The sequence below is a fragment of the Ochotona princeps genome, chromosome 2 (genome assembly GCF_030435755.1).
Source record: "Ochotona princeps isolate mOchPri1 chromosome 2, mOchPri1.hap1, whole genome shotgun sequence".
In the NCBI taxonomy this organism is placed as follows: domain Eukaryota; kingdom Metazoa; phylum Chordata; class Mammalia; order Lagomorpha; family Ochotonidae; genus Ochotona; species Ochotona princeps.
This window is the reverse complement of record NC_080833.1, coordinates 97583258-97609423: the sequence shown is the minus strand read 5'-3', so window position 1 is coordinate 97609423 and position 26166 is coordinate 97583258. Positions and strand designations below refer to the sequence as shown.

At 44.5% G+C, this 26166-nt stretch overlaps 1 protein-coding gene across 5 annotated transcripts in view; it reads left to right on the top strand.

Moving 5' to 3' along the window:
* The window catches only part of DENND2C (DENN domain containing 2C), a 74402-nt gene that overhangs the window by 6502 nt on the left and 41734 nt on the right, over window positions 1-26166 (top strand). The gene's annotated exons all lie outside the window — the stretch shown is intronic.

Sequence of the window (26166 nt, the reverse complement as noted above, 5' to 3'; positions counted from 1 at the left end):
GACTATGGAAGTGTGTAACTGACCCAACACTAGATTATTAGCTGTTGGAAATCAGAGGTAGAACAAAAACAAAAAAAGACTTGCAAAACAAACAAAAAAAGTCAAGCCAGGCATTGAGATGCCAGCATCATACGTATATCAGAATGTCTGTTGGCGTCCTGGCTGCTCTGCTTCGGAAACGATTCCCTGCTCATGCACTCGGGAAGGCTGCGGGTGATGGTCCAGGTGCTTGGGCCCTTGACACGTGCATGGGAGCATAGGATGGAGTTCCTGACTTCTGTCTGAGCGGGTCCCAGATCCCCATCCATATCACTCCGTCTTTCAAATAAATGAAAATGGTTTCCTGTTAATTTAGATTATCAATAAATGTTTGCCAGCTGTTTCATCTTGATACCATCTAGATGTCATAACCATTTCCAAAATTTGTAATCCTCTTTTTTTTCTTAAGATTTATTTCTATTGGAAAGGCAGATTAAAAGAAACCCAAGTATCTATGTAACTGTGTCACATAATACAATGTAATTACTGAAGTTAAATAATAAATAATTAAAAAAAAAAAAAAAGAGAGAAGAGACAAAGAGAAAGATTTTTTTATCTACTGGTTCACTCCCCAAATGGCTGTAACAGCCAGAGCAGAACCTATCTGAAGCCAGGAGCCAGGAAACTCTTCCAGGTCTGCCACACTGGTACAGGGTCAAAAGCGTTTGAGCCATCCTCTACTGCTTTTCCCAGGACACAAGCTGGAAGCTAGGTCAGAAATGGAGTAGGGCCCAGTGCAATAGCCTAGCGGCTAAGATCCATGTCTTGAACACGCCAGGATCCCATATGCGTGCTGGTTTTAATCCCCGTGGCCCTGCTTCCCATTCAACTCCCTGCTTGTCTGGGAAGGCAGTCAAGGACAACCCAAAGCCTTGTGATCCTATACCCACGTGGGAGACCTGGAAGAAGCTCTGGGCTCCTGGTTTCGGATTGACTCAGCTGCAGCTGTTGTGGCCACTTGGAGAGTGAATCAGCAGACAGAAGATCCTCCTCTCTGTAAATCTGACTTTCCAATAAAAATAAATAAATCTTAAAAAAAAAAGCATTCCTTTAAAAAAAGGAATGAAGGTTTGGGGTCGCTGTTTGACTTAGCTGTAGGATGCCTGCTTGCAGGGCTGGCAGAGGGGCCATTATTCACAGCAGATTAAGTCACAGCTTACCTTGGCTGGCATCCCATACCAAAGTAATTTCTACTTGCATTGGTTACTCTACTTCCTGTCCACTTCCTTTTTTTTTTTTTTAAAGATTTATTTATTTTATTACAAAGTCAGATATACAGAGAGGAGGAGAGATAGAGAGGAAGATCTTCCATCCGATGATTCACTCCCCAAGTGAGCCGCAACGGCCAGTACACGCCGATCCAAAGCCGGGAACCTGGAACCTCTTCCGGGTCTCCCACGTAGGTGCAGGGTCCCAATGCATTGGGCCGTCTTCGACTGCTTTCCCAGGCCACAAGCAGGGAGCTGGATGGGAAGTGGAGCAGCCGGGATTAGAACCGGCGCCCATATGGGATCCTGGTGGGTTCAAGGCGAGGACTTTAGCCGCTAGGCCATGGCGCCGGGCCCTGTCCACTTCCTTCTGATGCTCCTGGGAAGGCAGTGGAATTTGGCCCAAGTGTTAGACCCCATCGTCCATGTGGGAGACCTTGTTGGAATTCCTGGTTCCTGGCTTCCCTGGTCTAACCATCACTGTTATGTCTAACCATCACTGTTATGAACAGATGGGGAGTGAACCCGTAGATGGACAATCTCCCTCTTTCTGATGCTGTTTTCTTCCAATAAATAAATCAACCGTAGGGAAAATGAAAAGTGATGCCAGCATTCCATATGGGAGTACTTGGCTTTAATATATGATTTCTGGTTCCTGATTCCAGCTTCCTGCCAGTGTCTGCCCTGAAAGGCCACAGGTACTATCTCAGATAACTGAGTCCCTGCTCGCGGGGAGACCTGGAGTGAGCTCCTGGCTCTCATGTTTGGCCTGGCCGAGTCCTGACCGTTGTAGGCTTTTGAGAAATGAACTAGCACATGCGAGGTCTCTTTGGCTGGAAGTTCATCTCTTTGCTTCTCAACTAAATCAATATATATATAAAAAAAAAAAAATCTTTTTTTTAAACCACTGAGGTGACCTGACAGAGTATCTTACAATTTTGAAAGACTTTTCAAAAAGGATATCTCAAAATTCTTTATCTATTTTGTAACATCGTTAAGAGTAGGTAATCTGCTAAGGAGTGGTTGGAAAGCTAACTTTTTTCGCTTTTGTTTTTGAAAGTTCGAGACACTACCCATAAAGGAATCTTCCATTTGCTAGTTGACTCCTTAAATGGCAACAAGAGCTCCTGCCAGATCAGACCTAGCTGGGAGCCCAGAATTCAATCCTAGTCTCCCCTATGGGAGGCAGAGACCAGGTGCTTGGGTCAGCATCTGCTGCCACCCTGGGTGTGCTTTAGCAGAAAGCTGGAATGGCTGAACCCGAACCCAGCTGTTCTGATAAGGTCTAAAAGTATCTTTTTTTTTGTAATTTATTTTGACAATCTTGACATAATTAGGGTAAAAAAGTTCAAGCTCTACAAGAAGATGGGTCCGACAATTAGTTCCGTATTGTTTCCTTAATGAATCTGATGTAAAAGCAGATTTTAAGGGAGAAGCCCCGCCCAGACTCCCACCCACCCCCGGTCCCAGATGTGGGGCACGCTCCGAGGGTCTTGTCCAAGTGGTTCTGATAGTTCAACAGTTCTGCATTGCTGCCCCTCTCGTCACTCCAAGCACATTGCAGTTGCGAGAGAGTCCCCTGGTCGACACAGTCCATCATAGCGAAGGACTAAAAGTATCTTAACCACTGTGCCAAACAGATTTTTTTGTATGTGTTTTTTAAGGGATAGATAGTAAATATTTTTTTTTAAGATTTATTTTTTTATTTTTATTACAAAGTCAGATATACTGAGAGGAGGAGAGATAGAGATGAAGTGGAGCTGTCGGGATTAGAACCAGCAGCCATATGGGATCAAGGCGAGGACCTTAGCCACTAGGCCACGCTGCCGAGCCCGGATAGTAAATATTTTAAATTTTGTGGGCCATACAATTTTTGTCACAATGCCCCATTCCTGCCAAAAAAGCAGCTGTAGACAATACTTAAATCAGGGATGGGGACGTCTGGCCCACAGGCCATATAAAGCCAGTGCAGTAATTTGATCTGTCCTTGGCCAGGCAACATAGATAGCAGGCTAATTTTTAAATTGATAAATTTGTATGGCCCACAAATGACACTATAAATATCCACATGGCCTTTGGCAGGAAAACACTTCCTCACTCCTGACTGAAATGAATGATAGGAATGGACTGTGTTCCAGTAATGCTTCATCTGTGGACACTAAAATTTGAACTTCATATAATGCTCATGTCATAAAATGTTATAGCTTGATTTTTTTCCATTAACCATTCAGGAATGTAAAAGCCATGCAGGGGATTTTCAGAACTAGACAGGGGCTCAGATTTGGCCTCCCAGCAGGCCATAATTTGCCCTCCTTTATTCTAAGAGATGTTCTGGGAGATTTTTGGATTTGTAAGTTTAGTTTAAACAAAAATATTTTAGGCCTGTGTGGTAGCCTAGTAGCTAAAGTCCTTGCCTTGCACACGCTGGGAACCCATATGGGTGCTAGTTCATGTCCCAGCTGCTCTACTTCCCTTCTGGCCCCCTGGCTGGAAGAGCAGTGGGAGAGCTGTAGAGGATGGCCCAGGGCCTTGGGACCCTGCACCCTTTATTGATTTGAGACCTAAGATACCAAGAACTAGATTAATGTCAGTATGTTTGAAAATATTTTTCAGTGTCCAATAATTTTTACGAAACTGTGAAGTAGCAATCTTTTTTGCCTCAAATAGGGGGTTGAAACCTTGGTGAAATTTAAGACCAAACCTTGAAAGAGTATCCTAGACTGGGGCATGGGCAGGATAGCATCTTTGATCTTTTTCTTCTCTGACTTGAATGAATAAATAACTTTTATCCTTATGTGGAAAAGAAAATGAAGATTGTTTATTTTTTTTTTTTCACTTTAGAAGCACTACGACAGTTTGAGTGAGTGACTTAAGTAGATAGTGGCAAAATTAGAGAAATTAAAGAGGAATTATTTTTTGCATATTTTAGTATTATAGGGGTTTACCCTTTTTTTAAAGATTTATTTATTTTTGTTGGAAAGGCGGATACACAGAGAGGAGGAGAGACAGAGAGGAAGATCCTCCATCTGATGGTTCACTCCCCTAGCGTCCACAACGACAGGAACTGAGCCAATCTGAAGCCAGGAGCCCAGAACCTCCTCCGGGTCTCCCATGCAGGCGCAGGGTCCCAAGGCTCTGGGCCGTCCTTGACTGTCCCCACCCAAACCCTCCCCCCAGCCACAAACAGGGAGCTGAATGGGAAGTGGGGCCACTGGGATTATGAGCTGCACCCTTATGGGATCCTGGTGCGTTCAAGGCAAGGACTTTAGCCGCTAGGCCACTGCGCTAGGCCCTTACCCCATTTTTAAGCAGAAAATTCAAGATGTTTTTCTTCTCCAAGTGTTGCTTCCTTGTTAACAGTCTGAAAATATAAAATTTTTTTATCATTTAGATGATATAAATCCTGTGATACTAGGTAAAGGTTTTATTTATGCTTTTTTTTTTAGGTTTCTAACTCATACATTGATAAAGATTAACAGCAAAGGACAAGGAGAGCCATTGTTGTTAAGTTTCAGTTCATAGGGCCCGGCAGTGTAGCCTAGCGGCTAAAATCCTCACCTTGAATGCCCCCAGATCCCTTATGGACGCCGGTTCTAATCCCAGCAGCTCCGCTTCCCATCCAGCTCCCTGCTTGTGGCCTGGGAAAGTAGTCGAGGATGGCCCAAAGCCTTGGGACCCTGCTTAGCAGTCTGGAACATAATTTTGTATTTAAATACTTATTTGTACTCTTTAATATTCTGATTAAAAAGGAGTCTAATAAGACTCCAGTGATAGGGCCTGCTTAGAGGAAATGACATAGCCTGCTCCGTAACAGTGTTTACTGAAATTCCTCTCACTTTGGTCTCATTTAAGCTCTAAGAAATAATATGGAACAACAACAATAAAAAAAGGAAAATTAGGTGAATTAGAGTGATGACTGATTTGATCATGATCATAAAGTTGTCATTACACAGTTAATGTGTATTACTATTACTCAAAGTCAGTCAAAGCAGAGGAAATCTTAGGTGTTGTTGGTATAAAGGATTTTATTTTTGAATTTTAAATCTATTCCTTAAGTGCAGTATTTTCAATCATTGCAAATTAAAAATCAAACTAGATCTGTTTGCCTTTACATGTTAGTAGTTCATAAGAAGAAAAAGTTAAAAATGTAGAAGACCTGGGGGGTACAAAAATGTTGAAGTCCAAGACTCCTAATGAAGATTATTTAAAAATGATTCTTTTTTTTTTTTTTTTTTTTTTTAAAGATTTATTCATTTTATTACAGCCAGATATATACAGAGGAGAGACAGAGAGGAAGATCTTCCGTCCGATGATTCACTCCCCAAGTGAGCCGCAACGGGCCGATGCGCGCCGATCCGAAGCCGGGAACCTGGAACCTCTTCCGGGTTTCCCACGCGGGTGCAGTGTCCCAATGCATTGGGCCGTCCTCAACTGCTTTCCCAGGCCACAAGCAGGGAGCTGGATGGGAAGTGGAGCTTCCGGGATTAGAACCGGCGCCCATATGGGATCCCGGGGCTTTCAAGGCGAGGACTTTAGCCGCTAGGCCACGCCGCCGGGCCCTAAAAATGATTCTTAGGAGTTAGCATTTAGCCCTGCAGGAAGGGTGGTCGTGTCCAACTCCAGCCCCTGCCTCCAGCTTCCTCCGGTAGTAGGGGCCCTGTTAGGCACATAGGAAACAGGAATTGAGGCTTTGGTCCTAGCCCTGGGCTGTTGTGGGCTTTGGTAGCAGTATACCAGCAGGTGTGAGCCCTTTCTGTGCATCTCTGTATCTGTCTGACTGTCTCATCATTATCACCCCCATAACACTCCCTCCACCCCACATGTACACTCTCCGCGCACCTTCATGCTACAGCTTCAGTTCTGCCCTCCTATTGCTAACTTGCTTGGTCCCCAGGATCTTCTGTTACACACACTAAGAAACAAAGCATTCTTAGCATTCTTCAGGTAGAGATGATCAGTAGTTTTTCCTTTGGTTCCGGTTTACTTTGTTCATGCTTTATGCCTACCTTTAAAGGAGTAGAAGAATCACATAACAGATCCTATATATGGTCCAGTGTTGGACATACCGCTGTAGGCTTTTATAACATAGACTGTCTCAAGCTCCCGGGAACAGAATTGGGAAGGTGCTGAAATCTGCATGGGGCGTGTGCCCAGACTGACTGTGAGGGGTTTATGCTGTGAGACCTAGAGTTTGGATGAGGTTCTGATGACATGAAAAAGCATGTTGGCAGAGCCCATGACGGCTCCACGTGTGCTAATTATGTCCGCGACAGAATCTAGCGGGCTATCCTTATTGAGCAGAAAATTGTTGTGAAAATGTTGAAGGCACAAGCACAGAGTCAGAAAGCTAAATAAAAGGATGAAACTTTTTGAGTAAATTAAAAATTCAGAAAAAGAAAACAGACACTGTATAAATCATGTTATGCAACTTTAGAATATTCTTCTATTGATCTGTTAGCTGTTGCTGCTGAGCAGCTCTTGTACATTTTATTCTCAACTAAGCAGGCCTTTTCTCTATTTTGTAATGTGGTTATTTTTAATTTTCATAGAATAAGATCACATGATGTTATTAACTGACCTCAGATTCTTTGGCTGCTTTGCAAATAGATACTTACTGGAGGTGCCGGCACATTGGCTAAACTGGCTAATTATCCACCTCCAAGCATAGGCATCCCAAGTCAGGACCGCTTCCCATCCAGCTCTCTGCTTGTGGCCTGGAAAGGCAGTGGAAGATGGCCCAAAGCCTTGGGACCCTGCACCTGTGTGGGAGACCTGGAGGAAGCTCCTGGCTTCAGATCAGCTCAGCTCCAGCTGAAGGTGGAAGATCTTTCTCTCTGTCTCTCCTCTCTGTAAATCTGCCTGTCCAGTGACAACAGAAGAGGGCTGCCTTTGTGGAATGAGAGGGTCAAACTGCTGCCTCAGATGGCAACATCACAAATGAGCACTGGTTCGAATCCCGGCTGCTTCACTTCCAGTCCAGCTCTTTGCTAATGTGGTTGGCAAGGCAGTGGAAGATGGCTCGAGTGCTTGGGCTGCCACCACCTGTGTGAGAGCCCCATATGGAGGTCCAGGCTCTGTGCCAGGCCTTGCTGGCATCTGAGAATGAAAGAGCAGATGGAGGATCTGTCTCTTCTTTGTCTAAATCCATCTTTCAAATAAAAATAAATAATTTTCAAACATGTCAAGAGTTTAATGAGCAATCCAGATATGATTTTGTTTCATTTTTAAGCTTTTTAATTTATTATTTGAGGAAAAGAAGCCCTCCATCCATGGATTGACTCCCTAAATGGCCACAGTAGCCAGGTTCTGGTCCAGGCTGTAACCAAGAACCAGGAACCCCATTCTGGTCTCCCACATGAGTGAATGGGGCCCAAGCATTTGGAGTGTCTTTTGCTACTTTCCCAGGTGCACTAGTAGGGAGCTGGATTGGAAGTGGAGTAGCCAGGGCTCAATCAGTGGAAACTGACCCTTCCTCTGTCTCAACTGTCGAGTTAACCTATAGCACCACAACAGCAGTCTCTGGTGATGGTTTATTTTGTTGGGGCCTTATACTCAGGCACATGGGAGACAGTGCAGCAGGGACAGGCTGTCCAATGGGAGCTCTTCAGGGTCAGGTGCTTGGATGGCGTTAGGAAGGTGTGGCGTTTTTCTTTGGCACGGTGCTCTTCATTCGGCCTCCTGGCTTGGTCCTGGCATTGCTTAGACACACTGTCAGCTGCCTGCGTTCTCAGACTGTATGTGAGCCCTAGCAGCCCTTTCTTCTGACACTTTACCTCCTGGCCTTCTCCCAGGTTTTTTTTGTATCTCTTATTGTTTTTTCACCAGGCTTTAATAATAAAAGATTCCCAGTATTATTTAGAGTTTCTTTTACTGACTTTCAAATAAGTATGTTCATGCTTTCTCTACTTTCTCACTTTTCGCTCAGGTTTGAACTGTTGTCTGTTCTTACCATCTTTTTGGAATCAGTTATCTAATACCCTGTTATCAAATGCAAGGACTCCACTCTTCCTCTCCACTCACATAAATCATTATGTGACTGCAGTTTTACTTTTGACGCTTTTATATTGGCAAGCGAGGCAAAATAGCCGAAGAATATATATTTGGGGGTGTGATTTGAAAACTTAGAAATGCCTTAGGATGAGAAAAGAAATTACATACAATGGGTGTGACTGTTTTTAGAAAAATTTGTTATTGTCTGTAGTTGAAAATCCTTGAAATTTGCCTTTTTGTATATAATTCTAAATAGAAAAAAGCAGTGTACAATTATGCATGCATTATGTGAGAGTATGCTTATGAAAAGACAGGGTAGAAAAATACCAAAATGAACCAGTGCTCATGCTGGAAGTGGTCGATTTACAGGCATGTTACTCTTTTTTCTTTAGTTTAAAACTTTGTTAGTAGTAGTAAATTAGGATTTTAAAACATTATTTTGAAAACTGCTTCTTTTTAGTTTCTGGAAGTTATTTTTAACCTTTGAACACTTCAGGAAGTAAGGCTCTTATTATTTTTGTTTTCCAGTGTCTTGCTAAGGACGTGGCCAATTTGAATTTGTGGTTTTAAAACTAGGTTTTATTAGAGCTATTTTGAGGAAGTTTGAATAATGCTAAAAATTGCTGTTTTTTTGTTTAACTGTAGAGAGGCTTTTTTTTTTAAGGATAGTTAGATCAAAACATTAAGATGAGTTTAACTTAATTATGTTGATGACTTCTAAGGAAATTTCCAAGTTTCATGGTATTAAAGTTAGTTAAGTGGCATGTAAGTTTCCCATCTTTTTTTTTTTAATACTGATTTATTTTTATTGGAAAGTCAGATATCCAGAGAGGAGGAGAGACAGAGAGGAAGATCTTCCGTCCGATGATGCACTCCCCAAGTGACCTCAACAGCCGGTGCTGTGCCGATCTGAAGTCAGGAGCCAGGAGCTCTTCCATGACTCCCACACATGTGCAGGATCCCAAGGCTTTGTGCCATCCTTGACTGCTTGCCCAGGCCACAAGCAGGGAGGTGGATGGGAAGTGGGGCCTCAGGATTAGAACCGGCACCAATATGGGATCCCAGCGTGTTCAAGGTGAGGACTTTAGCCGCTAGGCCACTGCAGTGGGCCCAAGTTTCCCATCTTGTAGCAGTTTATAAACCACATTCTGCTGAATCTTTTCATTTGACTTACATCTGAGCCATCTTTCAAACTGAGCTTTGAGCCAGCTATTCCTATCACCTGGGCAGAAGCCAGGTAGGTACTAATGCCCAGTCCACAGTTCTTCTGTGCCTCTGGAGGTAGGTTTTAAGCACTCTGTGGGGTTATCTCTAAGTCCTTGGGCTTGAGGTGACAGGAAGAACACCTCCGCCCTATCCCCCCAGGAGGCCAGGAAACACACACCATGCAGTTTCTTTGAAGAAGTTTTCTTGCAATCCTCGAATTCATGAATTACAAGTCTAGATAGCCTTGAGAAGAGTAATGAACTTCTGCTGGCAGAGGCAGTTTTGGCCACTGAGCTCCACTCTGTAAGCTTGGCACTTTTCTCAGAAGGTGGAGGATAATTGGCTCTACTTGTTTGGCTTTGGGGCTTTGAGGCCCCTGTCGAAACTCCCAGAAGACAGGAAAAGTTGCATTTGACATCCTGTTTAGCTGCTATTATTGTTATGTCTACCCAGAAAAAAGTAACCACTTGTGGTTAACAGTGCAAACTTGGAGTGAAGCAGAATTAGGTTTGTGTTCTCCTGGATAACTTCTTTAACCAGTCAAGTCCAGCTTCTTTATCCCCCAAATAATGAAATTAGCTGCTGTTATAGGTAAAAATACCTATCTGTTAGGGTGGTTATGAGGATTATATGCAGCCATAAAAATAGATACTTAACATTGAGCTTGGGATATGTAAATATTTAATAAATTATAATCATTATGATACTTAAAACATTACCATACAGATGCACCTCTTCTGATGTTGCTTGAGTTCTCTATTATATTTGCTGAAAGCATTGAGATAGTAATTAGGTTCTGTTGCTGATTTGAAATATTATAAGAACAAAATTAGCTTGAGTGGATTACTTTGACTCAGTCATGCTATCAGATGACTCTAAATGCTTTCCTGTTCACATATACCCTAACATACACCCTTCTTTGTAGGAGAGGAACTGTAGTGTGGTTAATGCGCCAAATCATTAGATTATGTGAAAAATATATAAAGATTTAAAGGTTTATGTATTTATTTGAAAGAACTACACATACACATACACACACAGAGGGAGAGATAGAGAGATCTTCCCAGATGACCACGATGGCCAGCCAGGGCTGGACCAGACCAAAGCAGGAGTGTGGGCTCCATTCAAGTCTCCCACTTTGTCGCAGGGGCCCAAAGAGTTGGACTATCCACCCCTGCATTCCCAGGCGTATTATCAGGGAGTTGGATCAGGAAGTGGAGCAGCCGGGATGGAAACCATTGTGCATACGAGATGCCAGCACTGCAGGCGATGGCTGATCCCTGGAGGACACAGCACTAGCCCAGTGGAAATATTTTTTTTTAATTTTATATTTTTCTGAAAACTATTTTTTAACTTTATGATTATATTATGTATTTGTCAGTCTTTCAGAAAATCTGTTTTTTTAATAAAGTTAATTGCATGTCTTAAAAATACTGTTATTTGGTAAAATATGGATTTATATGCTAACACCAGGAGTCTTTTATTAAGTGTAAATATCTCAGTCTAGGACAGTGATTTTGTTATTGTACTAAGTAACAGATTTGCCTAGCAGAAATTCTGTTAGAAAGGAAAATTTATTTTCACAAACAAATTTTACAGACATTACCTAATAGTAGAAAGAGGTGACTTAGAAACGAAGTTAATGATTTAAGAAAGCAGCAGAGTTTTAGATAGTTCAGACAGTGGATTCTCATCCATTGAACAGCTAGACTTTCATCATCTTGGTTATTAAGAGTGCCCATTGTGCCAGGCGGCGTGGCCTAGTGGCTAAAGTCCTTGCCCTGAACGCCGGGATCCCATATGGGCGCCGGTTCTAATCCCGGCAGCTCCACTTCCCATCCAACTCCCTGCTTGTGGCCTGGGAAAGCAGTCGAGGATGGCCCAAAGCCTTGGGTTCCTGCACCCGCGTGGGAGACCTGAAGGAGGTTCCTGGCTCCTGGCTTAGGATCGGCACAGCACCGGCCGTTGCGGTCACTTGGGGAGTGAATCATCGGATGGAAGATCTTCCTGTCTCTCCTCCTCTCTGTATATCTGACTTTGTAATAAAAATAAATAAATCTTTAAAAAAAAACCAAATTATTCTCATCCTTTTCGGCCAGAAAAAATGATATTGCATGTTTCTGCTGAATTTAAAATGTATTTTCTGTGAATGAAGTAATTTTAAGCCTTTTACATTAAAATTGGAATGTGCATTTGCTCCCAATTCTAGGTTTAGAAAGGAGACATACTATATGTGAGAGGCAGGAGTTACTTGGAGTTGGTCTCTGTGTTCATGACGCACAAAACTGGGCTCTTGTGAATGTAATGTCCTGGTCTGCTTTAGTCTGTAAATGCCAAAGAAACTCTGGATATCAGACTAATTGCTAATTGCTATGGCTGGCTGAAGAGCCTGTCGCCATTGTTCTTCAGAAATTTGTTTTTTCGTTTGACCAAGCCGCAGAGACAAAGAGAATGAGCTACCATTTGTTGTTGTCGAGTCCCTGGCTGCCACCAGTGCCCACAGGGTGGGAAGGGAGACCTGTGCCCCAGGTCTCACATATGTGTGTCAGGGACCCACTTCCTTGAGCTGTCACCCCCAGGATGTGCATTAGCAAGAAGCTGGAGTAAGAAGCTGGGACCAGGAATTGAACCCAGACTTCTAATGGGGGGCACAGCCATACTAATGATCAACTTTATCACTAGGCCAAAAGCCCACACCTTTCTTAGGGATTCAAAAAATTTTCTATAAATATTGATTTTTAAGGAAACCTTAGCTGCCTTGATAATAAACTGGTTTGTGGAGTTGGTTTTTCTCTGCTTTATTTAAAGCATCTTTCCCCAGTGATTCCATATAGCCTCTTACAATTGGTATACTTTGGGATATAGGATATACGATGTAGTAATGATACTTAAGTTGTTTCTGTACTAATTACTAGCTGAAATATTAGACTAAGGTCTAGTTGCAGAAGAAGCACAGCTACTTTGCTGATTTCCCATTTCATTGTATATTTAAACTGAGAGAAACAATTTTCCATAGTTCCCATTGCATTCTTCTTTCCTCCTACCTGGAGTACTTTTCTTAGGAGGAGAGAGAGAAAAATCTTCCATCAGCTGGTTCATTCCCCAAATGGCTGCAATAGCTAGAGCTGGACTGATCTGAAGCCAGGAACCAGGAGCTTCTTCCAGGTCTTCCCTGTGGGTGCAGGGGCCCAAGGACTTGCCCTCCTCAGCTGCCTTCCCAGGCCATTAGCAGGGAGCCAGCGGCACTTGAACTGGCACCCATATAGGATGCTGACACAGCAGGCTAAGGCTCAGCATGCTATAACAGCGCTGGCCTCTGAGTTCTGTTCTTCATTGCTAGGCGCCTTTGATTTCCCTCATTCAGGAAAGTATCAGTGCTGTCCAGAGTAAATGACCTTGGTGGACATGTGGGAGTGAGGTGGCGCTTGATGAGAGGTGTTGATGAAAGAGTCCAAAGTTTCAGTTACATAGAAGGACTAAATTCTTGAGATCTGTTGTACTTCCTGGTGACTATAGTAATAGCAGTGGAGTTTTATATTTCAAAATTGCTTTAAGGGTAGGTTTTAGATATTTTTACTTCAGAAAATGTCAAGTTTGTGGGCCCGGTTTCGTGGCATAGCAGCTAAAGTCCTCACTTTAAACGCACCGGGATCCCATGTAGGCACTGGTTCTAATCCCCACAGCCCTGCTTCCCATCCAGCTCCCTGCTTGTGGCCTGGGAAAGCAGTGGAGGATAGCTCAAGTCCTTGGGACCCTGCACCGCATGGGAGACCTGAAAGAGGATCTGGGATCCTGACTTTGGATTGGCACAGTACCAGCCTTTGTGGTCTCTTGGGGAGTGAATCATCGGATGGAAGATATTTCTCTGTCTCTGTTCCTCTCTGTATATATCTGACTTTGCAATAAAAATAAATAAATCTTAAGAAAAGATAATGTTAAGTTTGTGAAGTAATAGATATGTTAATTAGGTTGATATAATTATGCCACAATATGTACATATAGGAAAACATCACATACCCAATGAAATATGCAGCTTTGTCAATTTAAAATATAAGTTTTTATTCTTTGCTGGTAAGTATGGGTACAGTGGGCCTGTGGCGACAGTTTTTTTTTCTTTTTAAAAAGCTTATTTTTATTTATTTGAATGGCAGAGTTACAAATTGAGACAGAGAGAGAGAGACAGACAGAGACACCTCATCCACTGGATCACTGTCCAGATGGCCACACGGTCATGGTTGTGCCAGGCTGAATCTAGGAGCCAGGAGCTTCTTCCAGGTCTGCCTTGTGGGAGCAGGGGCCCAAAGCACCTAGGTCATCCTCTGTTGCTCTCCCAGGCACATCAGCAGAGAGCTGGACCATAAGTGGAGCAGCTGGGACATGAACCAGTACCATATGGAATGTGGTGCCTGGAGGTGGAGGATTAGCCAGTTGAGCCATTGCACTGATCCCTATTCTCATTTTTGTGTCTATATATACTAAGAAATCTTGCAGAGTCTGTAATGGGAATTAAAGGACTTGGCCTCAAAAAGAGATAATTTTTTAATTTTAGAATTAATTTTTGCTTCTTCCAAGTGAACAAGAAAAGGGCTATTTACATTTTCTATTCGTAGGATTCTTGGATACCAGATTACTTTAGTTGAGCCCTGAGTATTCTCTCTTTACCTTTTGTATTATGGATGTGAACGTTAATGCATGTGCAAATTGGAATGCCTTCCTGTGCTCGTGGTCTCCCCAGGGTGCCCAGGATGGTCTATTAGAGGCACGCCAGTGTCACCCTAAATAAAGTAGGGTTTACTGAACATTTAATATAAAAATGACTCGCGCACTTTCAGGCTGGGTCACAGAGCATGTACAGAATTAGTTCCAAGGGAAGGGTGGCCTTTCCTCAACAAAAAGGACTTGACAGTGACATCCCACTCGTCTGTTCACTTTTAGCTGTTAAACCTTATCAGACTTCATGTGCCTAAGACGGAGGGCTTACAGCCTCTACCCTACATGATGGAATTGTTGCAGTCCTTTGAAAGTGAGAAGAACATTGCTTTTTGAAAATAATTTGTACTGCATAGAGGTTCTGGTTATGTTATGGAAAAATATTTTTTTAAGTTGTAAAATTGTTAATATTCTGTAATGACCACCAGATGATGTTAGAAAATCTGAAATTTGCAAACATGGTTAACATGTCCCTTCAAAGTACAGGTGGAGGCTGCAGTACAAAGGGGGTGGTGGTGCTGATGGGAGATGGGTGTGAAGTCTAATTCTGCTGTGGTTTGAGTTATTGCAAACTTGAGTCTTTATAATAAATAATCAATTTTTTAATTTTTAGAAAAGTAAAGGTGATGTTTTTGGGCCCAGTCTGATAATGTAATAGCTAAAGTCCCTGCCTTGCAAGCACCAGGATCCCGTATGTGCGCTGGTTCTAATCCCAGCACCCGTGTGGGAGTCATGGAAGAAACTCCAGGCTCCTGGCTTCAGATTGGCACAGCTCTGTCCGTTGAGGTCACTTGGGGAGTGAATCATCGGATAGAAGAGCTTCCTCTCAGTCTCTCCTCCTCTGTGTATCTGACTTAGCAATAAACAAACAAAAAAAATCTTTAAAAAATCCCTTCTAATGCACCTGGGAAAGCCACAGATAGCCCAAGTGCTTGAGACCTTGCACCCACGTGGAAAGCCTGGATGGAATTGCAGACTGCTTGCTTCAGCCTGACTGACCCAGCTCAGCTTTCTGCCATTCTGGGAGTGAACCAGTGGATGGAATATCTCCCTCTCCTTCCCCTGCTCTTTCTGCTGCTATATCTTTCAAATAAATAACTAAATCTTTTGAAAAAGAAGAAATTGTAGAAATGTTAACATTGTCCAGTTTACAAAAAAAGGTTGATGGACATCATACACAAAGGGATCTTACTAACCAATTTCAGCAAAAGCCTTTGCTTAATTTAAGGTGAATGGAATTGACCAGTATTTCTTCTTTGAATTAAAACAGGCAGAGCAAGGTGGAGAGAAAAGAACACTTGCAGTGGTCTGAACTGGGCTGGGCGGAAGTTGTGAATGGGGGAGTCAGTCCAGGTCTTCCAAGTGAATCCCTCACCTGTTACCTTCGGGGTTTGCAGTAGCAGGAAGATGGAATCAAGAGAGGAGCTGGTACCCTTGATAATGAGACAACAGATGTGCTAAGCCCAATGCCTACCTATGCAGCAAGCATTTTAATTCACTCTGTGATGCTGTTCTCACACTGTCTTACATATTGTGGTGAGTTAACTTTCTGCAGTCCTATGACTCTTCATGTTAGTTTGCTTGGGCTACTATAAAAAAGTACTGTAGTTGAAGCAGCAAAAATGGACATTTTCACCACTAGGTGTGAAAGTTTGAGCTCAAGGTGCTAGCATGGTAGGCCTTTGTTTTTGGCTTGGAGAGGCTGTTTTCTCCCTGGGTTTTGTCATGGTCATCCTCCCATGCTCATGTCCAAGCATCCTCTCCTTTTTCCTTTTTCCTTTTTTTTTTGTTGATGTAATGGCCGAGTATGTGCTGGGCAGAACCAGACTGGACTGCAACACCCATTGGTTCCAGTGCAACTCGGAACTGAAAACAGAACCAACACAGCAATTGCAACCACCAGCTGATCAGGGTGATGGACTGTGCCGGGCCCTGTGCTTGCTAGAACATACAAGAATCTGGTCTGGGAATACCTCAAAGTATCTTTGGAGATCTCCCCACTTGAACTGCTGGACTCAGAATTCTAACCAAGAAAAGACAGAAGACAGAATAGGACAATCATTCATCTCAGCTACATGTTGGCAGCGAAATATGGGACAAATGGAGACTTCATGATGGACCATATCAATCAGTGGACCACCTCATCGAGCGAAACTGGCAGTGACTCATAACTGGAGAACTATTAACTCCACTTGAGCACATATCTCAGAGCATGCCCCACATCCGGGACTTGGGGTGGGCGGGAAACCGGGTGGGGCTTCTCCCTCAATATCCCCTTTTACCTCAGATACATGATGGAAACAATATGGACATAATAGCATTGCCCACCTCCCTATCCCCCTGAACCTTTTTTTTTTTTTCTTCTCTTTCTTGATTTTCCTTCAACTATAGTTAACTATGTAAAGATTGTCAACAACAATACAATAAAATGGATTATAAAAAAAAAAAAAAAAAACAAAATTATTTGAAAGATAGAGTGGCAGAAAGAGGGAGTGTTGGAGAAAACAGAAGTCTTCCATTCTGAACTGGGCTGATGCCAGGAACCCCACTGGGACCCCACCCAGGTTTCCCAAGTGGGTGCAAGGACCCAAATACTTTACTCTCTTCTGCTGTTTTCCCAGACATGTTAGCAGGGAGCTCTTCTGGGAATGGAACCTACACCCCAATATGGGATGTCAGTATCACAAGCAGTGGCTTAACCCACTGAACCCAAAATCCCTCTTCTCCTTTTTCTAAGGACTTCAGGCGTAATGGATTAGGACCTGCCCAAGAGACCTAGTTTTTACTTCATTTTCTGCTCCGTTTCCATTTTGCTTTTCAAAATTTTCTTTTAAAATATATAATCTCCAAAAACGAGTCATGTTCTAAGATACTGGGAGGCAAGACTTTAACATAGCACACTTGGAACCAAGTATTGATATAAGTTGAATTTAGCATCAGATATTTGCATCAAGGAAAAAACATGTTCAGTCACATTGCTCTTATAAGTACTTATAATTAAAATGTTTTAGTCAGAGTGAAATGTTTATTATACTCTCCTTTTACAAATATGACAGTTTAAACTAAAAAGAGAGTAAGTTTTTTTTAAAGATGTATTTATTTACTTGGAAGGCAGAGTTACAGAGAGAGAGAGAGAGGTCTTTACGTTCTCCACTGGTTAACCCCGTAAGTGATGGTAACAGCCTGAGCTGGCCTGGTTAGAAGCCAGGAGCTTCTTCCCAGTCTCGATGTGCACCTGGCCATCTTCTACTGTCTTCCCAGGCACATTAACAAGGAGCTGGATTGGAAGTGGAGCATGCTGGACTCGAACCACCACCCATATGGGATGCTGGTGCCACAGGCAGTGGTTTAACCTGGTATACCACAGCGCCACCAAAGACAATTTTTAAGATTATCTCATGACTTTAAACTTTTAGGTTTTATGTATTATATGTATTTGATGTTCTTATAGTTGTAAATATAATTTAAAAATAAATACATACATGGAAGATTTTTCTTCATAGGAATTTGAGATCAAAATTTTAAGAACCCTCCCCTAGATATTGTCTCTTTACCCTGAAGGTATTATGTTATGTCCTATTAAATTCTGGCTTTCATTGTTATTGTAATGCTTATGGCCTTAGAAGGTCAGTAATCTAATTTAGCCTTAGTTTCCTCATGTAATAAATGAAGGTTTCTTCCTGTAAGAATTATTGCGAAGCTTGAATGGGACTAAATATAAATAGATACCTGCCAAATAGTGAATGTACAAAAAAAAATTCCTGTTATTGTGGTGCTGACTGTCATCTAAATAAGTTACTTTGCTGCTGTTCATTTATCCTTAAAATATTCTACTATACTTTCATTTTCTGTGAATGGGGCAACTTCCAGTCACTAGAGGTCTTTAAAGTAACAGTCATTGGATATTTTTCAAAAATGCACTTCCCTGATTGAACCTTCCTATTTTTAAGATATCATTATCAATAAATACTTGCTCAGGGAATGCTGAATGGTGCCTACTCTTCTAGGTGTTAGGGATACAATAACGAAAATTCCAGTGGAGCCGCAAACAGTAAGATGAATAACCATGTTGCTCACCCAAAGTGCCTTGGCTTCCATGGAATGGAGATTGACAAGAGGCCAGTGTTCAGCCTAGATGAGATTTCCTGGGAGCTTATGTTCCAGCTGAAGGGAGAAAGCACAGCAGGAGGAGGTTCCATTGATTGGCTCAATGGTGGCAGCTTGGCAGGGTTTTTAATCAGGAGGGGAAATGTGGTGATACACCCTCAGCACACAGCGCTTTGGTTTGCACCTGGCCTGGTTTATGCTCTTTTGTCGGAACATGGAACCTTGATTTGCACTCCACCTGGTGTTCTCTCCAGGGACTTGGGTACCTTTTACACATGACATGCTCAAAGTGGCAGTCCTGAGTATATGCATGGATAGTAGATAGTATTTCATGATTAGATTATACTAGCTTTTTTTTTTTTTAAAGGTTTATTTATTTGCTTATGTACTTTCACTTGAAAAGGAGATTTATAGAGAGAAGGAGAGAGAGAGGGGAAGATCTTCCATCCATTGGTTCACACTCAAATGGCCACAATGACTGGAGCTGAGCTGGTCTGAAGCTGGGAGCCAGGAGTTTCTTCTTCTTTTTTTTTTTTTTTTCAAAATAGGCATTTTTTTTATTGTATTGTTGACAATCTTTACATAGTTAATTACGGTTTTAAAAAAAAAGGTTCAGGGGATATAGGGAAGTGGGTAATACTATTATGTCCATATTGTTTCCATAATGTATCTGAGGTAAAGGGGGATATTGAGGGAGAAGCCCCACCTGGTTTCCCACCCACCCCAAGTCCCAGATGTGGGGCATGCTCTGAGATATTTGCTCAAGTGGTTTTAATAGTTCTCCAGTCATGAATCGCTGCCAGTTTTGCTCGATGAGGTCGTCCACTGATTGACACAGTTCATCATAGGGTCTCCGTTTGCCCCATATTTCGCTGCCAACATATAGCTGAGATGAATGATTGACCTGTTCTGTCTTCTGTCTTTTCATGGTTAGAGTTCTGAGTCCAGCAGTTCGATTGGGGAGATCTCCAAAGATACTTTGAGGTATTCCCAGACTAGATTCTTGTATGTTCTAGAAAGCACAAGGCCCGACACAGTCCATCACCACGATCAGCTGGTGGTTGCAATTGCTGGGTTGGTTCTGTTTTCAGTTCCGAGTTGCACTGGAACCAATGGGTGTTGCAGTCCAGTCTGGTTCTGCCCAGCACATACTCGGCCATTACATCAACCAGTGGGAGCTGCAGCCTAGTCGGGGCAACCCACAATGATCCCCACCAGGCCCGCCCCCTACCCTGGTTTGCCAGTATGCGTAGCAAAAGACCAGTCTGTCCCCCATCCCATTTGGCTCTTGTACTTGTCAATGGGTATTAAAGCTTAGTTCCATCTAACCAACTCAGCCATCCAGCCCTCCCAGATGTTGTTGAGTGCCTCTCTGTCTAGCCACCCCAGCCCCCGTCCTAGTTTTCATGCCCTCCCGCGGGAGTAGAGACCCAAGAAGGGGGAAACCCACTTTTTCCCTCCCAGGTCTTTCTGTCCCGGTTTATGCACTCTTTAGGTGGTTCTGTGATTTGACTTAGTGCCAGCTTCTGCCAGCTGTCTGCAGCTAAGCCCAAACATCCCTCACCCACTCTAATTTATGCTTGCACCCGCAGGAATAATCAGCCCAGCCTGGCTTTTCCCTGATCTAGTCCACATGCAGCGCACAGGTGTTGCTGCCTTGCTTAGTGTGGTCTGTCTCCATCCCAGCCCACGCTGTCCAGTGGGAGTAGCTGTCCGGCGAGGGGACCAGCCCCTTAATTCCCCTGCCGGTTCTGCCCCTCCCTTCCTGGATCTCACGTGTGCTGGTTGGGTGCTGCAGTCAAATCCAGTACAGGCAAACACGCCCTGGCATTCCATAATGTGTACTGGTTTTGTCGCGACCAAACCCGGCTCAACCCACACTCTGTTCTGGTGTTCAGATTTGCCAGTGGATGACATGAACTGATTCAGCCTGGTCTGCCCCTGACCCATGCCGAAGGTGTGCCAGTGGGAAACTTTCCATGGCCTATTCTGGGCTGTTTCCTATCATGCTTCTTGCGCTTACCTCCAGGAACTGTGTCCTGCCAGAGGAGTTGCCCAGGCTCCTCCATCAGAACCCCTCCCAATGCCAGATTTTGCGCATACCGGGGGGTCCTTGAGCCAACCCTACTCAGTTCACTTCCTGTCCTAGCAGGAACAGTGGCTTTTCCTAGCTGGCTTTCACCCTATTCTGGTTCTTGTTGTTGGATGTTTCAGCCCAGCCATGGCTCGTCCATACCCACATACAGCTCACACATGGCTCAGTACGGGATTGAGACCCAGCCTAGTCAGTCCCACATCTACCCTGGTTCTCCATGACACCAGATGGTGTTGGGGTCTGAACTGGCCTGGTGCATCCAATCCCAGCCCACACTAGTGCCTCGGGTGACTACAACTGTTTCCTAGATGGAACGCAGCCCCCATTCCAGCCCATGCACCCCTTGGTGGGAACCTCAACCCAGTTAGGGTGTCCCTTACCTCCCCAATTGGGCCTGTTCGTAGCCGTAAATCATGCACCTGCCCGTGGTTGCTCTGAGGACCAGTGGGTGCAAGAGCCTAGCTCGTTATGACCTGTGCTCCATACTGGTTTCTAGTTTTGCTGGTAGGCTAAGGTTTGCTCAGTCCTGCCCAGTACATTCCTTTCCATTACCAGTTTACACATTTTGGAGCTACTATGCCCTGCTTGTTCGACCCCCAGATCTGGACCTTGTGTTCACCAGCGAGAGGTATGACTCGCCAAGGGAGTTTCCCAAGTTCCTCTACTTGATCCACTCCCAGACCCAGTTTACATACATGCCATTGGGTTTTAGGCCAGTGCCCGGCATACTCTGGCCTCCCATTTAGCCTTGTATGAGCTGGTGAATGTTGCAGCCCGGCCCACCCCACACCCTATTCAGGATGCACATTGGGGTGCTGCTGCCTTGCCCAGTCCAGACTGTTGCGGGTCCCTTTACCTGTGATTGATGGCAGGCTCCTTGGTCACACCTAGCTTAGTCCTTAACCACCCAAACTTTTAGGTTTACCAGTGGGGCTAAACTTTCACAGGGTGTGGCCCACACATCCTGCAAAGAATCCACCCCTGCCTAATGTGACCAGTCTCCTGAGCCATCATCATGTCAGGCAAAACAATATCCTGCTAGATAAGCCTGAGCTTATCTTTTGCATGATAGGTGTTCAAAGCTCAGCATTGTTAAGTGATTAGAAGTTCTTCAAAGGAAGAGTTACTGGCATTGGGAATCTTTAGGATTGATTCAGATCCCAGAAACAGTGCGGTCAGCCTGGAGCTACATAAGTAGCGATTCGGACAACCAATACCCCAGAGCTCCCCTGCTGGGCGGCCAGCAGGCACAGCCTGGCGCCAAATGACACACTGGCCGCCTGGGCCCAGCTCACCATGAGCACATGGTGGCTGGGATCGGGATCCGAGCAAGACGCTCCCTCCTGTAGCCTCCAGCAGCCTCCAGGCTGCTGAAGTTTAAACCAGCAGGCCCAAGGTTGCGCCCCACCCCAATCCTGTCCACCGCCCAATGAGGGCGGTGGGTGGCCCCGGACCCACCCAGTCCCAGAGACTCTCCCTCTTCGGTGTACTCACCCGAAAGGAAGCAGCCCCCGAATCCAGGTGGGCCTGGGCCCAGCTCACCATGGGCACATGGTGGCTGGGATCAGGATCTGAGCAAGACGCTCCCTTCTGCAGCCCCCAGCAGCCTCCCGGCTGCTGAAGTTTAAACCCACAGGCCCAAGGTTACACCCCACCCCAATCCTGTCCACCGCCCAATGAGGGCAGTGTGTGGCCCCGGACCAGGAGTTTCTTCTGAGTCTTCCACGTAGGTGCAGGTTTCCAAGGCTTTGGGCCATCATCTGCTGGTTTCCTGGGTATATTAGGAGGGAGCTGGCTGGGAAGTGGAACAGATGGGACTTTCGCTGGCACCCATATGGGATTGTTAGAGTCCTGGAACCAAGTCTTTTCTTCTAATTCCTGATCTCTTTCCCTCCCCTCCTTCTTCTTCTCTCCTCCACTTCCTCTTCTTTCCATATCCCTCCTCTTTTTTCCTCCTTTCTCCTCCTCTCTCCTTCTTCCTCCTGTCCCTCCCTCCTCCTCCCCCACTTCCTTCTCCATCCTCCTCCACTCCATCTTTCTCCACTTAATCCTCCTCCTTCCTCGTTATTCCTCCTTCCTCTTTCCTCCTCTACTCTTCCTCCTCCCTACCTTTCCGTCCTCCCCTTCTTCTCCCTCCTCCCCTACCTCTCTCCACCTTTCTTCTCCCTTCTCCTCTCTCCTCCCTCCTTTTTCTCCTTTTTAAAAAGATTTATTTATTTGAAAGGCTGAGTTACAGAGAGAGAGGAGAGACAGAGAGCAACAAAGAAATGTATTCCATTCACTGGTTCCCTCTTGCAAATGACTGCAACCGCTGATGCTTTGCCAAGCCAAAGCAAGGAACCTGAAGCTTTTTCCAGGTCTCCCATGTAAATAAAGGGGCCTAAACCTTGGACCTTCTTTCACTGCTTTTTCAGACACATTAACAGGAAGCCAGCATAGAAATGGAGCAGCCAAGACTCAAACTGGTGAGCATTTGGGATGCAGCACTGCAGGTGGTGGCTTGAAATGCTGTGCCACAGCACCCACCCCATAAGTCTTTTTTAAAATTTTTTTAGATTTATTTATTTTTATTGAAAAGTCAGATTTACAGAGAGAAGGAGATACAGAGAGAACAATCTTCCATACACTTGGTCACTCCCCAAGTGGTTGCAACAACCAAAGCTAAGCCAATCCGAAGCCAGGAGCTTCTTTTCTTGGGCCGTCCTTGACTGCTTTCCCAGGCCACAAAAAGGGAGCTGGATAGGAAGTGGAGCAGCTGGGACACAAACTAGTGCCCATATGGGATGCCGGCGCATGCAAGGTGAAAGTTTTAGCCACTAGGCTACTGCACCAGACCCCCTTTTATTTTTAAAGATTTATTTATTTTTATTGAAAGTCAGATGTACAGAGAGGAGGAGAGACAGAGAGGAAGATCTTTCATCCGATGATTCACTCCCCAAGTGACCGCAACAGCCGGTGCTGTGCCGATCAGGATCCAGGAGCTTCTTCTGGGTCTCCCACATGGATGCAGGGTCCCAAGGCTTTGTGCCATCCTTGACTGCTTTCCCAGGCCACAAGCAGGGAGGTGGATGGGAAGTGGAGCTGCACAAATCAGCTCCTTTATAGGTTGCTGGCATAGCAGGCAGAGAATTAGCTTAATACACCACCATTCTGGCCCATATTTTAATTTTTCTAAGATATGTTTTTCTTAAAAGGTTTACAGAGAGAGAGCTCTTCCATTCAGTGGTTCACTCCCCAAATGTGTGCAACAGCCAGAGCTGAGCTGGCCCAAAGTCATGAGCCAGAAGCTTCCTACAGGTCTCCCACATGGGTACGGGGCCCAAGAACTTGCCATTCTCTGCTGCATTCCCAGGCCATTAGCAGGGAGTTGGTTCATGAGTGGAAGAGCTGGGACCTGGCTTAATCTGCTATGTCATAAACACTGGCCATGGCATTCATTGTTTTTTAGAATTCTGTTTATTGGCTTGTTATAACAGCTATTCCTTCCAACACCATATCTCAATTTTTCTTTTCCACTTTTGTCCTCTTGTTTTACATTTACCTGATTATTGTAAATTACACAATGCATTATTATGTTTTATTTGGAAAAGTCAGCCATCTTTTAAACAACTTATAAGGAGAAAAATGTGTCATTTGTATTTATCCTCATGTGCCACTTTTGATTCTCTCAATTCTTTTGTTTGGATTGATGTTTCCACCTGGTGTCATTATTTTGTAGATTGCAAAACTTGAACATTTCATATGATTGAGTGGAACCACTTTCACGAGCATAGGAGCTGTGAGGTCCTACCCTCAAAAGACTCTGTAGGGTTTTTATGTTCTATGGGGTTATCTTGAAAATTCCTGAGGATTTTATTTTCGCATTTGTTTTATAAATGAGATCTGATGGACAGTGGCATGTGCACCCGCAGGCTGCAGCCTCAGTTCACGTGTGAGCTAGCCTCCTGCCTGCCTCCCAACAAGGAATTCTCGACTCTTCTGAGCCCAGCTCCCCAGCACAGCTGGCCCCGCTTGGTTTCCCTACTCACCTTCTCCCACACAACATGGCTACCCTTGATCCTCGTGGGAAGTTTGGGTGTGTGAGGGTTGAGGTTGGGTGTGCATGCTCATGGTATCTTGGGAGAGACCATGACAAAAGCTGCCTCGCCCCGACCTGGCAGCATCGTGGGAAAGCTGGTGGGCAGCGAGGCAGAAGCCTTAACCTTTGCAGAGGCTGTCTTCTTGCCTATTCCTGATCTAGGTTCTGGGTAGAGATTGAAAGATCCCTGGGGGCTGTCTAGCATGGGTTGAAGCAACAGACCTGTGGGATGGAGAGACACAGACTGAACTTTTCTAGGCCCTGCCCCAGCCCAGGCATGGGTTGTTACTTTGATGACTGGCAGAAGGGAGAGTTCAGCCGCTGTTAGATTCAAGTGAGCGTGTCTGAGCCCCATATCACTGTGTTGAGGTTCCAAGTTCTAATTGAGGATCTGGGCTCACCCCACAATTATCTCCAGGCCTGAGAAAATTCTCCCAGCTGATTCTAGGCCTGGGAGGAGTTCCTCTTCCATCTTCTAACCATCCAAAGTCTTTTTTTTTTTAAGGTGTATTTATTGTTTTTATTTGGAAGGCAGATTTTATAGATAGAGAAGGAGAGACAGAGGGATATCTTCCATCAGCTAGTTCACTTCCCAAATGCGTGTAATGACCGGAGCTGAGGCTGTCTAAAGCCAGGAGACAGGAGCTTCGTCTGGGTCTTCTACTCCTACATGGGGATGAGGGCACCTTAAGTGGTTTCTTGACCCAGTGTGTGAAGTAAAGTCAGGAACTTGGAATTAAAGTTAGGTCTCCCACATGGGTGATAGGAACCTAGCCATGTGACCCATCACCTGTTCTCTCCCAGGATGTGAATTAGGAGGAAACCAGCTCAAATGTGGCAGATACAAAGCCTGATACAGGCTGCATGCCGCCCTGGTGGCATCTTTGCTATGCCAAAACCTGCCTCTGCCTGTGCCTTTGTCTTTTATCAGAAGTTCTGGGTTAGGCATTTGTCACAGTGGTTGAAAATGCTGCTTGAGATGATTGCTCCCATGTTGCCTGGGTCTGTGTCCTAGCCCTTCTCCCAGTCCTAGCCTCCTGGGAGGCAGCAGGTGATGGACCCTGCTATCCCCATGCAGGACCTGGAACAATGAGCAGCTGGCCCATCCCTGGCTATTGTATGCATCTGGGAAGAGAGCTAACAGATGAAAGATCTTCCCACCAACCCTCTCTGTTTCTCTACCATTTAAATAAAATAAAAGATTTAAAAGGGTTTTTTTTAAAGATTTTACTTATTTTATTACAAAGTCAGATATACAGAGAGGAGGAGAAACAGAGAGGAAGATCTTCATCCGATGATTCACTCCTCAAGTGGCCGCAACGGGCCGGTGCTGTGCCGATCCGAAGATGGGAACCAGGAACCTCTTCCGGGTCTCCCACGCGGGTGCAGGGTCTCAAGGCATTGGGCCGTCCTCGACTGCTTTCCCAGGCCACAAGCAGGGAGCTGGATGGGAAGTGGAGCAGCCGGGATTAGAACTGGCATCCAAATGGGATCCCAGGGCATTCAAGGCGAGGACTTTAGCCGCTAGGCCACGCCGCTGGGCCCTGATGTAAAAGTTCTTAAAGTTCTATTTGATACCTTTGCTCTTTTAAACTTTTGTTATTATGTTTTTCTCTATCCACATGGATTTTAATTTCTCATTTTTTAAGATTTATTTATTTATTTGAAAAGTTAGGGTTATAAAAAGAGAGGGATAAAAAAACACCAGTCTCTCTGTCTCTCCCTCTCTATCT